This window comes from Pinus tabuliformis, chromosome 7, assembly GCF_031772625.1.
Source record: "Pinus tabuliformis cultivar Carrire ecotype Pingquan chromosome 7, CPIR1, whole genome shotgun sequence".
NCBI lineage: Eukaryota > Viridiplantae > Streptophyta > Pinopsida > Pinales > Pinaceae > Pinus > Pinus tabuliformis.
The window spans coordinates 168,335,751-168,347,482 of NC_142293.1; the positions used below are offsets into that span (position 1 = coordinate 168,335,751).

Genomic DNA, 11,732 nt, shown 5'->3' on the forward strand with positions numbered 1-11,732 from the left:
GTGCAAATAAATTTACTAATTTATGGCTCAGGTTATGTCAGCAAGCTGTAATACCGAGTAAATTTCACAATCATATTTTGTTATTTTGCACAGCATTGTGTTAGTCTATAGGTTTTCAAATTAAAGTCAAACCAGATTCGGAAGATTTTGAACCATATAATGCTCTCTCAAAAGAGCTATTGATGTTAAAAGTATTACGTACCTTCCGGCCAAAATGTCTGTAATAAGTTGCTTTATTATATCTTTTCCGAACTTGAGCATCCTGTCTTTTCGTTTTTCTAGCTTGTCGTGTTTTTTTTGGTTTTGTACTTTTTAAATTTAAATTGTATTTAGCATATATTTCGTATTTGGTGTATATTTAGTGTCTAATTCAACCAATTTTTATAAAATTTAAAACGTTTAATAACTCAGAGTGGACTAAGAAATTTATTTTTAATTTCACTATATCTTATAAAATGTTATTCCCATCACTTTCTTTTTTGGAAATTAATGGGATGAAGTTAGAAAATGAATTTTACAGTAAGACACATACAAACGCATCTGGTTATATTCATCTACGCTTTAATTTTACAGGCATTAAAACACAAAAGAATTATGGAAGAATATCAGCTTAACATCTCCAAACAGTTTAGGGTACAGGCAGACTTTCAACTGATGCTAGAGGTTTGTTATTATGTAAGGTCATTACGATTTACAATTTTAGTTGAATTGTTTTGATGAACTCGACTCCACGGGGTAACTTTTTTATATGTACCTCTTTTGGTAAAAAACATGAGTCGGATTCTCTCTAACTCTTCTATACACTGCTGTTCAAAACCCAAGTCATTCGCACGATTACGTGTTGTTATCTTTTAATTAATCCATATAGCAGCCTTCATTCGTTTATTTGTATGTTCGAAGTGTAATTTGTTTTCTGATACTCCATCAATGATCAGATATTATTAGTCCTTGCTTGGGACTAATAGCGTTGACGGCGTATTAATCTTCTGTTTGACCAAAAATATTGATGTGCATCACAATTTTAACCAAAGTTTTCATGTTAAAAAATAATATAAAATTTATTATGTAATTGTTAATTGGCCAACAAAATTGAGGGTCTTATTGCGGGCTTTGCAGGTTTCAAGACGGGTAAAAGTAAGATATCCTAAGTTTTTGGTAGCTCTTCTGCGTGTCCTTGCGGCAAACTTTTCTGATATCCAAAGTTTTCAAGTGCAAAAGATATTCAACTTTTCTGCTATCCAAGGTTTTCTCGTGCAAAAGATTTTTATATCCAAACTAAATATTCTGGTGCAAAAGATTTTTATATCCAAACTAAATATAATTCACTGAAGATTTTTATATCCAAACTACATATAATTCACTGACACGAACTTTGCCACATGGCTATCTGCATGCGGAAGCTCTAGTGGGCTTTCTGCATGCGGCAGCTCTGGTGCTATCTGTAGGCGAGCAAGTTGATTTCTCATTATGAGTCATTGTTCTCAGGTAGGCCGCCCCCTTTTTTTGGAACTGGTTTCTTTTATAAGCGAGGTACTTCGATAATATGACATATAATCTCTAGGTTCTGGACCAGGGTTTCGACCATGAGGCCAAGACTTTGTTCTGAGTTTTCTTGCAATTGCTAGAGTTGGAATGTCAAAGGTTTCATTATCTGTTTTTAGTTCAGCCTCCTCCATGGCGGTTGCCAGAGTTTTCTCGCAATTGCTAGAGTTGGAATGTCAAAGGTTTCATTATCTGTTTTTAGTTCAGCCTCCTCCATGGCGGTTGCCAAAAAATATTCTAATAGTTTGTTACAGTTTGTTGTAAAATAGTTTGATGCAGCAATGGAGGAGTGGCAGAAATGGAGACTCCTTTCATTTGCGCTTCCCATCTTCAGCTATAAGCATGCAGGTTATAATCCCAGGTGATGTTATTCAGTGAGATGTCCTACATAAGCAACAATGGAGTGCATTACCTTTCTGGCCAGGTATTGTTTTATTTTCGTTTGATTCTTTTCAAATCATAAGTCTGTTAAAAATTTTAACATGCAATTAGAATTTGTCAGGTTTATATTGACAGGGTTTTTGTTGTTGACTCGCATTGCAGAGAGGAGTAAACCCCCTTTAAATATTTGGCGGTGGCGCTCGTTCATGCTCCAAATTATTATTGAGATTTCCCTGAGTAATATTAAGAGATTTTCATGGTTGATTCCCAATGCACGGAGTAGTTGAAAAGGTAGCTGAGAAAACCCTTTTTATAAAATATTTGTATGTTCCAATTCTTCTGCTCAGTAAGATTCACTTATGAGTGTCGGGTTTTTATTGTGTATTGAGGACTCCTGTGAAAATGAAAATAAAACCAGTTTTAACCAGTTTATTGTGGTATGCTGTTAATGTGTGATTTTTAACCAGTTTTACCAGATTGATTTTCGTATGTGTTTATTTATTTTATCTGTGGTTGTTGGAGGCATTTACCGCATTGTTGGTTTCTGTAACAAGTCTTATTGTTAGGTTTTTTTTTCTTCAAAGCTCTGGCAAAGCCGCGCAGGGTCTTAATACGCTCTGATGTATAATCATGTGCCGTCCAAAGAGTCTCATGGCGCAGCCTTAGTCTTTTGTGGAATACAATTTATAAAAGTATCTTATCTGCAATTTGTCAATTTGTTAACTTATAAAAGTATCTTATCTTATCTGCAATTTGTTCGGTGAATTTTATTTTTAGCTAGACGTGGTAGTTGGTATGAAGAGCATGGCACCTCAAACATGAGGCTGCCTCGCATGGTTATTTTTGAACGTGGAAAGCATGGCGCGTCAAACATGAGGCTGCCTCGAACATTACTTAGCTTTCAAGTATTTCTCTTAAATATTTTTTTCCATCGTCGAGAATATACTAAATATATATATAAAATTGGTATTCCACAATATTCTTTATCTTATCTCTTTGCTTAATATATGCACGCAAATAATTGATAAATCTTATCTGTTTTCTTAATATATGCACGCAAATAATTGAATTTATCATATGTTAATATGCTTCTTCAATTTTAAAATCTTTAAAAATGGTGAAGGCATTTTCTCTATCTATATTTAAAATAGAAAAAAACCCAATCAATTTGAAATTGGTATTAGGATTTATAATAATTAATTTAAATTTTAGTCGTTATGAGTTATGAATTACATTTGGGCTTTATTTGAGACTATTTTAAGTGATATGTTTTATTCATTATAAGAAATAATTTTTTATTTTATTTTTAATTCCATCTTCATATCTAAATTTACTTATAATAACTTAAAATAAAACATATAATTCATTTCACATTCCTAACCTTAAAATAACAAATTCTTTTGACATTCCTAACTTTTAAATAACAAAATCCAAAATCCAACTTTTAAATAACAAAATCCAAAATCCAGGCAACGTGAGAAACATAAATTATATCTATATATGCGTTCATTTAATATTCTGAAAAGTTAATTCCCAAATTCCCAACGATAATTGCACAGGAATATATTAATTCCCAAATTCCCAACGATAATTGCACAGGAATATATGTTAATATCTTTGATTGAGATTATTAGACATTGATCTCATTTTGTATACGTGCATCACCAAAAGAAGCCTATGTAGGGACATCAACATCTACATTCTCTCTTCTTTTCCATATAACAAAAATATTGATAACATTTATGAATATTTAACCGCAGGTTTTGCACTGGAGATTGTGCTGCTATTAACTATTTTTTTCTTTTAACCTTTTTTAACCTTTTTGGATCCAACTTTTAAATAACAAAATCCAAAATCCAGGCAACGTGAGAAACATAAATTATATCTATATATGCGTTCATTTAATATTCTGAAAAGTTAATTCCCAAATTCCCAACGATAATTGCACAGGAATATATTAATTCCCAACGATAATTGCACAGGAATATATGTTAATATCTTTGATTGAGATTATTAGACATTGATCTCATTTTGTATACGTGCATCACCAAAAGAAGCCTATGTAGGGACATCAACATCTACATTCTCTCTTCTTTTCCATATAACAAAAATATTGATAACATTTATGAATATTTAACGGCAGGTTTTGCACTGGAGATTGCGCTGCTATTAACTATTTTTTTCTTTTAACCTTTTTTAACCTTTTTGGATTACTTTTCACTTTTATGATTAGAACAGTTCTAGTATTGACATTAACATTCCCAAGATATACCTCAAAGGAAATATTATGTTACAAAAAAAACGTATTTCTCGTTAATTTCTCACTCTAAAATGTATTGCATACCCACACTTAGCCTTTCTTGGCACACTCTTAATCCCCGTGGCCTGCGATTCCTACAACAAGAGGTTGCAATATGTGTGTACTAAATACAAATACAGGAAGCAACATATTTCTGCATCCCAACGGTATTATACAACTAATTTTCATGTTAAAAGTTGGCCACCTTCCGTGGAACGAAACGAGAAGTCTTTAAATAGTCTACTGACATGTTGACTGTTTTCACAACGTGTTGAGCTGACTTAAATAGATGGAGAGCGTTTGTATTGTTGTTGTGGCAGACTTCTGAATTTTTTAACAAATTACACATTGAATTCGCATGTTGCAGAAAGCGTTTGTATTGTTGTTGTAGTAGACCCTGGCTTGTTGTGGCAGACCCCGGCAGGGACTACCGGCTGCATGCAGCACTTGTTACTATTTAGTTCTATATTAGATTGTGAATATATTTAAAGATGATGGGGGTGGTTATAGATTTATAAATGTATATATATATATATATATATATATATATATATATATATATATATATATATATATATATATATATATCAAATAATATATATATAATATTTGTTTTTAAATTATAATTTGATTTAGTAAAAAAAAATTAAAATAAAAAATCATAAAAATATGTTATATTTAAAAGTAATTTATTGCTTTTAAAAATTTATAATTTAAAAAAAAAATATTCTTTGTCGAATGAAAACAGAGTTAAAATATTTTATAAAAGAGTTATTTATATATTATTATAATTTTGTGTAAAAAAGCATATTAATATGAATATAGACATTTACTACTTATAATTTTATTTAAAAAGAATTATTATGTATTATTATATATATATTTTAAAAGTTATTCACATAATATTATAATCATTTTATTAGGTAGAGAATATAAAATCAAGAGAGATAGGAGTTCTAAAAATATTTGAGAATTTATATAAAAAAAAATTGTTTATGTGAAATAAAAAGAATTTACAATTTGAAAATCAATATAGTATTGTATTCATTAAAATAAAAATGTGAAAAATAAAATCAAGATATAAGTATAGGAGTAAAGTGTATAGTCTCAAATAGGGAGAATAAATAAGGATATACAATAAAAACAAGAGGTTGTTTCGTTCAAAGGAGTGTCAGAAGGGGATTGAAAAAATATTAATACTTTTTTTTTATTGGCTTGACCCATGGGGATTTGAATGGTGACAATTCATTTCTTCTCCTTTTTCAACAAGTTCATTTTCATCATTTAAAGTTTTGAAATCTTGTTTAATGGACTGTTGCCAAATCAACCATAATTATGTTTAATTTCTCTAGGGTTCTAGCACATAAAAAATCTATTGATTTTATCACTTTCTACCTCATCCATGTTGTTTTCAACAGAGTCAAAAGCCTGATTGTAGATAGACATTGCAAGTGAGTTCCTCCCTTTTTCTTATTTTGTTTCTTCTTCGTGGCTACTACCAAAACATGCACACTCGTAAACATTCGTGAGATTCACAAAATCATCATTATTTGGGTTCTTTTCGTTTCCCTTTACACTCAGAGTTTTCCCCTTCATTCATCTCTATCTTCCTTTGCTATATCAGTATGCTTTATGAATAAATCATCATTTGTTTTTGCATCACAATATTTGTAGCTAGTTTCATCTTATTCATCTATGGTTACTTCGGCTGCAACATTTGAAACAAAATTTCATTTGGAAGGTGTTCATCTTCATATTTAACTTCATTTGTTGCTTTCGATTCTTTATATTTATCTTCAGTAATTTTCCTTGCTAGCTTTGTCCTTTCATTCTTTTCCTCTGCAACCTTCTCTATAATTTCTTTTGTAGCTTTGATTTAAACACAAAAGCTCCTTCTAATGTATTAATATATTGCACAGTGTTTCTTTGCTTCTAACTGTACTTCTTGTCCAGAGTATGGCAAAACACTTTTGCACTGTTTACTTGATTAAATTCATATAAAATACTAGAAAGAATGTTTTCATCCATTGTTGAGATAAAAAGAAATAATGCTAATGCATCTCTTCTATTATCATGGATATCTACAAAACATTCTTAAACAAAATGCTATGAATAAGCTAAACAAAGTAACTCTTTCATTTTATTTTCCGAAAGTTCATAATTCATACCTGTGAAATATGGAAAAATCAGAATTAATTTGTTCAATTCTTCATCTACCTCTTCTATCTCTTCTCCTTTATCAAGCTTGATTTTCTCTTCATCGTCATTTATCTATTCTAGATATGCATTCCAAATCTTTTCTTCATCAGGTACAGGTTCCTTGCCTACAACTGGAAACACTCCATATTTTTCTGCAAAATATGTTGCCTCTTGCCTTTAATTCTTTCTCCTAATCTATTTGAGTTCTCTTTGGAATTGTTTGAGTATCCTTTAACAATCCATCGTTGTTATGCATGCTCCTTTTGTCTTCTAAAATTTCTTTGACCATGACTAGCTATTAATCTCACCAATTTCTTAACCAAAACCAATATATTGATCTCACCACGCTTCCCTCACTTTGATTATCCTTTTTTTCTTTCTTATTATTATTATTTACAAATTCCAAATGAGAAAGTTCAATTCTATAAGAAAAGGAGTATACTTCCAATAGATGTGGTTTTAATCAACCGAGCAAAATAAACATAATCTTTCCTTACTCCTTTTCACCCCCTTCCAACATCAAATAAAACCAACTAAACCCACTAGACCATGATTTTCCCACACAGCATGCTCATGCCCACATAATAAATATGAAAATATAATAATATACAAAGAAATTGGAAGACTGGCCATGGTATACAAATCACACACAAAATAATCCATATATTATTTTCAAAACAAAATTGCATACCACATATATAGTGCTTATGAGATCCAACAGATTCCAAAAAAGGGGATTTCTTGTAGAGAAAATATCTCAATAATTCAACCAATGAACAAACCAAATCTACCTATATATTATTGTAAGTGTTATTTCCAAGTTCCTCCCTTAACGCTTATATTACAAAATTAGCATTACATGAATTAGAAATTAAATTTCTCATATAAGTCACATATGTCTAATATGGTTTTCATTGGCACTTCTAACTACTCTGAAATCTCATGGACCATGCTCTTTCTCCACCACAATCTTTGAGCTTCCCACTTCACTCTTGTAAGGTATAATTGTCTTTGACCATCGTTGACGAACTTGTAAGATCAATAATATTGACAGATTCAGCTCATTGGCGATTCCACGATAAAAGTTGTAAAGTAATGAACCACTATATGTATCTACCACCATCTATCATATATTTCACTTTCGTCTATCTATTAGTTGCTAGGAAGGCACTTTGGATATTGAATGTGTAAAAAATTGTTCATACAATTACTGGCCTATCACACAAGGATCTCATACTATAACCTCTATCCATTGTTCGAGGGTTCCCAAGCATCAGGAACAACAAACTGTAATAGTATGTAAACACAACCAAATTAGTGATGTGTTCAAGGGTTTCCAAGTGCTAAGAACCACTAATTGGTTTTTCACTTCCAAATTTTATACATTAAATATAAAAAATCAACTTAGGAAACAATCCAACTACACTTATGACAACTGTTAACACTCAGGTTGTTCCCTTTGACTCCTAAGGGAATACGGCCGAGGTAACCACTGACCAATCTTTTGGCCACAGGTCCTAGCCTACCTGTAACCAGAGAGGGCTCTCTCTTTCTGATTTAACTTTGTTTTTGATGAGTTTTTAGGCTAGTTATGATGCACAAGGTTTTGTTTTGAATTTGTTGGATGGTGATTTCAGTCAGAACATGAATGTTTTTGCAGGGTGATCTAGGCCATTGGGCATGGAGTCCTTGATGTTTAATTGCTTAAAATCTCTGCTTTGAAGAAACAGTGGTGCTACAGAGCCAGACAAGTGTCTGTGGAACAAATTTTCGAATCTGTGATTTGAGGTGATGAAATCAGGGAGTGAAAGGAAACCAAGGATCTTTCAGTAAGCTGATATAGGGAATAGTGGGAAAATTACTTAGGAGAATTTAAGAATTCCTGAATAACATTTATATTGATAGAACAAATACAAACATGAGCAATTAAGAATTCACGTTTATGATTAATTCTGAAGAAAACATATTTAACAACAGAGATTGAGCATAGGGTGTAGATGAACAGTTCCCATACTATTCTTTTTCTCTATTGCTAAGCTAGTGAAACACATATAGGAGTTAAATAAACATGGAAAGACAAAACATAGTTTAGGACAACTTATTGTTCCATTAGACACCACAGGAATTCTGTAACAGCAAGCAGAGCATCATTGAGACATCAAACAGTCAAGAGATAATGAACTTCTCCAGCCTTTGCATTATATCATCTGAAAATATACAATATAGTGTCTCAGAGAGAAAATCACCAACCCCAAATACGCTGTAAGGGGAGGTATATATACAAAATTTAGATACAAAAATATCTAGTTGATGAATTAATGGCTCATAAATACTGTGCCAACTCCTGAAGAATTACAGCTGAGAGAGTAAATGCTGAAATAACTGCTCAGTGCATTAGCTGTCCAAAATTGTCAGAAAGTTTTGACTTTGTGACCCATTGAGTCGGCTGGAGCCGTGTTACCCACATTTGCGCATTTCCTTTGCCTTGGCTTGCTGTCGCAATGTCATGCTGAGTCACTTCTTTTAGCCGCTTTGCCTGCTGTCCTGATTTTGCTTTTTGACTTTGGTTGACCGGAAGCTGACTAGGATAGACCAAACTGAGATTATTGAGGCAAAATCTGGAGCATTGCCTGCCACCAATCTTCCTTGGGCAGTTGGTGTCTTCGTATTTTTATCAAAGTTTCATCTGCCTCTGTATATCTGTAAAAATTTGGTGGGACCTCAAACAAGTGATTAATCTCATGCTCAATGTAGAATAAATTTTCAAGCTTGTCATATAGGCTCTGCCCTGATGGAGGTCCTGTTTCCTCAGAAGTACTGGTGGATGCTGTAATTTGATTTTCAATAAAATTTGTCATCCTAGTGGCATATTGCTCACGGGTGAGCAGCCTTCCTGTGCCGGTCAATAGGCTGGGCAATCCTTTATTTTGCAATGCTCCCATTCTAAGTTTGTAGTCATCTACCTCAGCCTGCATTTCCTGACATTTCCTTTCCACAGTCTGCACAAAATTTCTGAGGGTCAGCACTTTTTTAACTGTTAGAACAACATCTGTTCTGTTGCTGATATTCAGGGCTGCCAACTCCTCTTTGGTGTGATTATTGAGGAAATGTATCATCCTGTTGGCTTGCTCAGGCTTGTTCCCTAGTGCTGTTCTGGCCTTCTGGCTTTCAAATTGTGCTTGGCCTATTAATTCCATCTGTTCATGCACTGTTTTGATTGACTTCCACTGTTTGGTAATGGAGTGGTCAATGCGGGCCCACAAAATCTTTTTTATTTCTGCCAGAGTATTTTCTAATTTTAGCTCCTTCTCTAAGGCTTTTATTTTGTCCTTTAGGGCCTTAATCTCTCTGGTCTGCTCTGCTACTGTCATTTTGGATCTATCATACTTAGTTTCTAGCTCTGCCAATTTCTCTTTGGCTTGTTTGATCTCTGTAGCCTGCAGTTCCAGTTCTTTGACAGCTTTGGTCAAATCATCTAGGCTTATATTAGCCTCAGGAGTTGTTGTTGTTGTTGCTGCCGCATCTGTTGTTGTTGTAGCCGTTGCAGGGGTCGCTGCTGCCTCTGTAGTTGTTGCAGTAGTTGGGGCAGTTTGAGGAGGTTGGGAGGTTGATTCTCCTTGTTTTTCTTGGAGTTCTTTTTCTAGCTCCCCTTCCAGATCAATCACTCTTTGGTTCAGCTGCATCATTAGATCCAATTGATCCTCAGCTTCCTTTTCTTTCTGCAATTCTCCTGTTTGAGGGTGCTCAGTAGGAAGCAATTTTAGTCTCTTCTTTAATGCAGCAATGTCATCATCTTTCTTCTTCATAAGGGCCCTCACACCCTTAGGATCCTTAGGATCATGTCCTAAGTCCACAATAATGTCCTCCAGTGTCTTGATTCTGTTATCTTTGGCCGTGGAGGACATTCTCTCTAAGTCTAGCTGAGTATTGGTGTTCTTCAGAGATTCTTTTAATTCATGGGCCATTGTGGCCCTGTCTACCAGTGTGGCATAGACCATTTCCCCCGTTTGCTTATGTAGCTCTATCTGATCCATGGGGTGAATGTCTTTTGCCATGACCTCCAGTTTTGTTCTAACAAAATCTGCAGCTGAGTGAGGCTGCGGTATTTTGGGTTTGAAATGGCTGAGGACTATCTTTTCCTCTTTGATATCATATGCTGCCATTAGCCTTTCTTGCTTAGCCGGCGTTGCCTTGAGAAATTGGTCGTATAGCTGCACTCTTAGCAGCTCATTTTGTGCCTTGATTTCTTTGAAAGTGGCCTTGGTACTGGATGGCTTCTTGCTTTGCTGTGTGGAGGAGGACACCTCCATGCCATGTTGTCTTTCCTGCTCTTGTTGAAAAGAGCTTGTGGCTGTCTGCTGGCTATCTTCTTTTTCTTTCCTTGGGCTCTCAAGGATCTCTTCACTGACTTCTTCTATGATTGGAGAATCAACCCTTTGCCTTTTGGCTTCGGGTTCCTGAGTGGACCCACTAGCCGGTGTAGACTCCTCTCGGTCTCGTTTCTTGCCTCTCTCCTCATGTGCAGGGGTCTGTAAGGCAGGCACTGTTGGTGCCTCTGTTTGTGGTGGAGGAGTCTGTTCTTGCTGCTGCCCAATTGAGGAGGCAGGCTTTTCTGTGACTATTTCTTTTTCTGCACCCATTATCCCCTTGCCCTTCTCTGTGGCTGTTGCTGATGTAGATGGCCCTTGGGTGGCTGGTGCGGTTGCAGCAGTGGATGTGCCTTCCCCAATTTTGTGTGGCTGTTTGAAAGTTACCTGCTGCACAGAATCTAAGTCAAGAGTTTTTTCTAAATCCTTGACATTTTTTTCCATTATTTCTTCTTGAGTTAGTTCCTCAACTAATGTGCCTTGCAACCATTCATCTTGGTTGGCATACTGCTCAATTTGTGGATATTTACAGTGATCATATCCTAGCAGCCTGTATTTGACTCTTCTAGCACTGATGAAGCCTTCGGGGTCATAAGGGACCCACCAGAAGCTTCTCTTTAGTTTATATTTATCTCTGAGAATTTGATCAACCTCTTGCCAACCCTCTTTCTTATTCATGATAAAGGGGCCCATATGGTCTTTGAATTTGAGGTGGGCTTTCTTCTTGGCACTATGAAAGTGGGTGAGGTCAGAGCTGATGAGTTGCCTATAGTATTCCAAGGCGAACAATCTCATGGGTACATATCTTGGGAGCCTATATGGACAGAGCTCACAGCCATAAATTCTGATGACTGTATGGTTTTGATATAGGTACCAATCACCTATTTTATAATTCTTGGACAGCTGCAGAGTTTTCTGGATCTCAAATGATAGTCTGGGAGGAG

The 11,732-nt window shown here is 34.6% G+C and overlaps 1 long non-coding RNA gene across 1 annotated transcript; it reads left to right on the forward strand.

The window, feature by feature from the left end:
• The first annotated feature begins 1,659 nt into the window (after positions 1-1,659).
• Positions 1,660-2,353, forward strand: LOC149246363 (uncharacterized). The gene is made up of 2 exons (XR_016265557.1): positions 1,660-1,966; positions 2,086-2,353. It is a non-coding gene; the product is annotated as an uncharacterized LOC149246363 (long non-coding RNA).
• Positions 2,354-11,732: the final 9,379 nt, after the last annotated feature.